This window comes from Octodon degus, unplaced genomic scaffold (assembly GCF_000260255.1).
Source record: "Octodon degus isolate 3935 unplaced genomic scaffold, OctDeg1.0 scaffold00083, whole genome shotgun sequence".
NCBI classification, from domain to species: Eukaryota; Metazoa; Chordata; class Mammalia; order Rodentia; family Octodontidae; genus Octodon; species Octodon degus.
In genome coordinates, this window is record NW_004524659.1 from 8899464 (window position 1) to 8905463 (window position 6000).

A 6000-nucleotide genomic window follows, 5' to 3' on the forward strand; every position below is an offset into this window, starting at 1 on the left:
TTTCCTCAGGGCTGGTTCTACCAGGCTCTTTAAGTGGCCGTTCCACTCCTGCCTTAGAGGGGACAGCCTTGTTCCCTCGCGGGGTAATTGCTCCAGTCTGGAGGTGACCTTATGATGCTGTCTGTGCTGCTCTGGTTTTCCTGGAATCCCAGGTGACTGCAGGTTTGGGCCAATGGCTGGAGACTTCTTGGCATCACTTGAAGGGGACATTGTAAAAGCTGGCAATAGGGTGACACTGCAGATCTTAAAAATTACATTAGTTACTTGATGTTAGTCTTGAAGGAGGATAAGGTAGATTAGATCAATTGAAGGCTATTAAACTTTGTATCACTAGCGTCTGGACAGACATTCCCTGAGTCATTTGCCTGTGTGCAGAGCTGATCAGAAGTTTTATATAATAAAATGAAAGTGGAGGTGCCAAGCTTTATCCTCCTCTTTTTTTTTTTAATACCAGGAATCAAACTCAGGACCCTGCACTTGCCAGGTAGGTGTTGTGCCACTATGCTACATCCCTGGCCCTCATCTTGCTTTCAGCGACCCACCCTCCAAGGCCATGTTGCATTTTGACTTTTTCCTGTTCCCCCACCTCCACCTCTTAGCATCCAGATGTGCATACTCGGCTCTTCACGCTGGACAGTAGTGCAGTTGCTGTGCTACTCTGTGTGTTGACTTAGGCTCTGTTGTATCCACAGCATCTGGCATATGAGTGAACTTGATAAATAGTTGTTAAAGGAAAGATAATCTAAATGTCCCCTGACTTGGTTACTCCCACCTCTGGGGTAAAATAGAAATTCAGTGTTTCTCCTAACTTCTAGCCTTCGCCAAGTTCTTTCTGTGCATTCCTATGAGTGTGGCTGTGCATCTGCCCACTCACCTATTGCTGGCTAGCCATTGATTAATTGATTGTACTGGGGACAGAACTCAGGGTGTTAGTACGGAGCTATATTCCCTAGCCTTTTTTTTGTTGTTGGTTGCTTTAATGTTGAGACAGGGATCTTGGAAAATGCTAAGATGTTCTCTCTCTCTCTCTCTCTCTCTCTCTCTCTCTCTCTCTCTCTCCCTCTCCCTCTCCCTCTCCCTCTCCCTCCTCCTCTCTCTCTGTCTTCATTTTTCCTGGTACCAGGAATCTATCTCAAGTTCTTGCCCTTGCCAGGTAGGCACTAATATTAGTTACTTTCTTGTTGCTGTCACAAAATTGCATGCAACATAAAGGAGGAGAAATCTATTTTGGCTCAAGGTTATGGTGGTTCCAGTTCATGGTGAACTGGCTCCAAGGGAGAGATAGCCTAGAGAAAGGGTGTAGCAGGGGAGAGCTGCTCAATGCTTGGCAGCCAGGCAACAAAGAGAAAGGAGGGAGGAGTCAGGGACAAGAACATACCTTCTAGGTCACACTCCTAGTCACCTACCTCCTCTTAAAAAAAAAAAAAAAAGACTATTAGGGCTGGGGAGATAGCTCAGTGGCATAAGAGCCTGTCTGACAGGCACAAGGTCCTGAAAAAAAAAAGTTAACAAAAAAAAAAAAATCCTATTATTTGTTTTTATTTTATTTATTTATATTTTGTTAGCTGAAGTTTTTTATTAATTCACAATTACTTGTCTTCTGGTTTGTTGAAGCAGTAAGTCAGACAACACTTGCCACAATAATGTCTGTCAAGGGGGCTGGCAAGTGTTGTCTGACTTACTGCTTCAACAAGTGCTTATTCTACTAAACTATCTCCCCAGCCCCTATTTATTTATTTATTTATTTATTTATTTATACTGAGTTCTTCTGACTAGGCCCCACCTCCTAGCAGCACATTCTGCTAGGATTACATCAATGGATTGATTAATGCCCTGTGGGAAGAAAAGAGAAATCAACCTAAGGACTGGACCAGAAAGTTTGGTTACTTAGTTTATTTTTGTTTGCCATGGCAAAATATCAGAAGTTGAAAATTTTTAAAGAATAGAAGTTTCATGGTCAGCGAGATAGCTCAATGGACTAAGCACTTGCTTAGGCAAGTGTAGGGGCCAGGGTTGGATCCCTGGCACCACATGCTGCACCGGCCCTACCCTCAATGAACCAGTGATGGAGTCTGGGCGTGGTGGCACAGGCCTGTGATCCCAGAACTGAGGAGGGAGAAAAATAGGAGGATTACTACGAGTTGGAGCTGCATAGTGAGAATCTGCAGGTGTGAGCAGGCACACACACACACACACACACACACACACACACACACAAATAATATAAGTTTCTGGGGCTGGGAAGATAGCTTGGAGGTCTAAGCATGCCTGGCAAGGACCTGGGTTTGATCCCTGGTACCACATGCTGCACTGGCCCTGAAGCTGGGCATGGTGGTATACACCTGTAATCCCAGGACTGGGGAGGCTGGGGAGGCTGAGACAGGAGGATCACTACAAGTCTGAGCTGCCTAGCAAGACCCTGTACCTAATTAATTAATTAATTAATTAAAAAAAGAATAGACATTTCCAGGTTCCCAGCCTGAGCAATTTAGCAATTTAGTGAGACTGTCTAAAAAAAGAAAACTGAAAGTGCCTTCTCAGCAGAATGGCTACATGGTGGGGGTATGCACAACTCTAGAACCCTTGTCCAACAGCAGGAGAATACCATCAGAAATACCAAGGTATAAAGGTTCTTCCTTTATTTTCTGATCTCTTCCAACCTATCATGATTTTCTTTAAAAAATTTTGCTTTTGTAGTTGTAGGGATTGAATTTAAGGCCTTACACATGCTAGGCAAGTGGATTATCCCTGAGCTACATTCCTGACCCTTCTTAACTTCAGTGTCTTATTGCTAAATAAATTATCCATACTGACCTCGAAGTTGTGCCTGCCTCAGCCTCTTAAGTATCCTAGATTACAGGTGCATGTCCCGGCCTGTGGTTATCTATCATCTATCTATCTATCTATCTATCTATCTATCTATCTATCTATCATCTATCTATCTTTTCAGAACTAGGGATTGAACTCAGGCCCTTGCGCTTGCCAGGCAAGCATTTATTCTACTGAGCTGTCTCCCCAGTCCCTATGTGGTGATATTTTTAATGCACTATTTTATACTGGGATCCCTAGGGCAAAGGATCCTGCTGGGTAAACAGGTCACACAAAAGCACCTAAGCTTTGTGTGCTCCTGTATGTTCTCCACCAGTCACTAGATCAGGGTGCAGTGTCTGCCCAAAGGTGAGGTCAGCCCAGGAACCCTCCTCCCATGGCCTTGCTGCCCTGGTTAATTCAGCCTCTATGCCCAGCAAAGATTGGGACCTGGATCCAAGGTAGGCAGGAGGGTGATCCTTGCCAGGCCATCTTTCCAGGGTGCCACCAACCTGGGGAGGAGGTAGCTGCAGTCAGCCCTGCACTGCCCTGAGAGGCCATGGAGTGTTTGTGCCACAGCCTGACCGTCCCTGTACTCATGGCCACTGGGGGCAGAACAGACATCCAAACACCTGTTTCAGGGTGGCAGAAAGTGGTGGGAGGTGAGAGCAGACAGGAGTCAGCTCCCAGGCCCTGGTGCATGCTGCTTGACCACAGAGTTCACTTATAAACATAGATGCAAAGGCAATGTCATCTGAGGTTTCAAGCTGACAACTGCAAAAGCATTGCACCCTGTGTGCGGGGCCCCTTGTGCTTCTGGGCTGATCTTGCAGGGTGACTCGCAGAACATCTAAAAGTCCTCCTGCTAGGAGGAAAGCTGTTCTGAATGCCCCTGGAGAGAGCAAGCTCAAAACCCACCTCTGTACCACTGACCAAGGGGCAGGAAGTCCAAATCGAGAAGTGGCCAATTGGGTGCAGTAGCACATGCCCCTAACCCCAGCACTCTGGGAGACCCTTTCTCAAAACAGAAAGTAAAAGTAGGGCTGGAGATGTAGCTCAGTGTAAAGACCCTGGGTTCATCCCCAGTACCAGAGGGAAAAGAAAGAAAGAAGACAAGGAGCTGCTGTGGCCATTGTGAAGGTCTCAGGAATGGTTTTGTCACCCTGCAGACAAATGGGCTCAAGTCCAGCATAAAGAACCAGCTTTGGTGACCTGCACTAACATGGAGGTTTAGCGGCTATAACAAAAGAAAATATTGTGGCATAAAGCACTCACACCACCTGTGTGAGCTGACCTCAGTACAGGGATCCTATTTGGATCTTGACCTGAACAAACAGTAAAAAGGAGAAAAAAAAATGTTTTAAGGAAATTGAAAAATTTTTTGACAGTTGGAAATTTGAATCATGATTGACATTTCCCTTAACATTTTATTATCAAAGATTTAGAAAATACAGGAAATTCAGCATGGGTAGTGGCACATGACTGTAATCTCAGCACTTTTTTTTTTGTCTTTTTGAGACAGTGTCTTGTTATGCAGTTCAGGCTGGCCTTGAGCTCACTTTGTAGACCAGGCTGGTCCTGACCTCACAATGATCCTCCTGCCTCAGCTTCCCAAGAGCTGGGATTACAGGTTTGGGCCACCACGCCCAGCAATCTCAGCATTTGGAAGGCTGAGAGGCAGGAGAAAGGCTGTGAGTTCAAGGCCAACCTGAATTACACATGAGACATTCCTTGTTTCTTTTTCTTTTAAAAAATCATTTATTTATTTATTTATTTATTTATTTGGTTCAGGGTCTTGCTACACAGCTCCTCCTCATAGTGATCCTCCTGTCTCAGCCTTCCTAGCGCTGGTATTACAGGAGTGTGCGACCATGCCAGGTTTAGGTGGCCAGCATGGAGCACCCGGGGTTCCAGAATTGGCACGGCATGCAGTACGGGGATCGAACCTGGATCCCTGATCTTGCTAAGCAGGAGCTTAGACCGTTGAGCTATCTCTCTAGCCCGAAACTTGTTTCAAACAAACAAAAAGGGAAAACATGGAAACCTATCACCTAGATTCTATAATAAATATTCTATATTTGCTTTATCATATATGTAACCACCTATGCCCTAATTTATCCATCAATCCCTATTGCTTTCAAAGAAAATCAGAGGTTTTGAGTGGCCGAGCGTGGGGCCCGGCCGGGAGCCGAGGGACGCTGTAGGCTGCGGGGCGCCGTTGTCAGCGCCCGGGCTGGGCTGAGGCGGCGCTGCACGATGAGGCGCCGGTAGTTGAAGAGATTATGGCATCTGAAACTCACAATGTTAAAAAATGGAACTTTTGTAATAATATGGAGGATCATTCTACTAATCTTCCTAGAAAAAGGATCTCTAATTTCACTGATAAGAACATGAAGGAGGTTAAGAAATCTCCAAAACAGTTGGCTGCTTACATAAATAGGACAGTTGGACAAGCTGTGAACAGCCCAGATATACTATATAAGGTGATCTATCACAGAAAGTTCATCATCCCTTTCCAAATCCTTGTTACAGAAAAAAACAGTCCCCTAGAAGTGGGGGCTGTGACATGGCAAATAAAGAAAATGAACTGGCTTGTGCAGGCCACCTGCCTGAAAAATTACACCATGATAGTCGGACATACGTGATTAACTCCAGTGACTCTAGTTCTTCACAGACAGAAAGCCCATCATCAAAACATAGTGGGTCTTTCTCTGAGGTTTCTCAGGACCATGAAACAATGGCCCAAGTTTTGTTCAGCAGGAATTTGAGATTGAATGTAGCTTTAACTTTCTGGAGAAAGAGAAGTATGTAAGTGAACTTGTAGCTTATTTGGTGAGAATAGAAGACCTTGGAGTTGTGGTAGATTGCCTTCCTGTGCTCACCAATAGGAAGAAAAACAGTGTATCTCACTCGGCTGCTGTGTAGATTTATTGCCTCTAGTAAAGTCATTACTTAAAAGCAAATTTGAAGAATATGTAATAGTTGGTTTAAACTGGCTTCAAGCAGTAATAAAAAGGTGGTGGTAATACTTGCTGAAAAATACCTGTTCCTTATTATGCCTAAAATGTTTGAAATGCAGTGAGATAGTGAGGCTAAGATTGATAGCCCAAATCGTTTGATAATAACAATAAGCTTTTCTTCTGGATGGTTAACAACCTAAGTTTGCAGACCAAAATTAGAGAAAAAGGAGGG

The 6000-nt window shown here is 44.6% G+C and overlaps 1 pseudogene; it reads left to right on the forward strand.

Annotated features, from left to right (window-relative positions):
• The first annotated feature begins 5090 nt into the window (after nucleotides 1–5090).
• On the forward strand, nucleotides 5091–5834 carry LOC101566317 (annotated as a pseudogene).
• The last annotated feature ends 166 nt before the right edge of the window (nucleotides 5835–6000 follow it).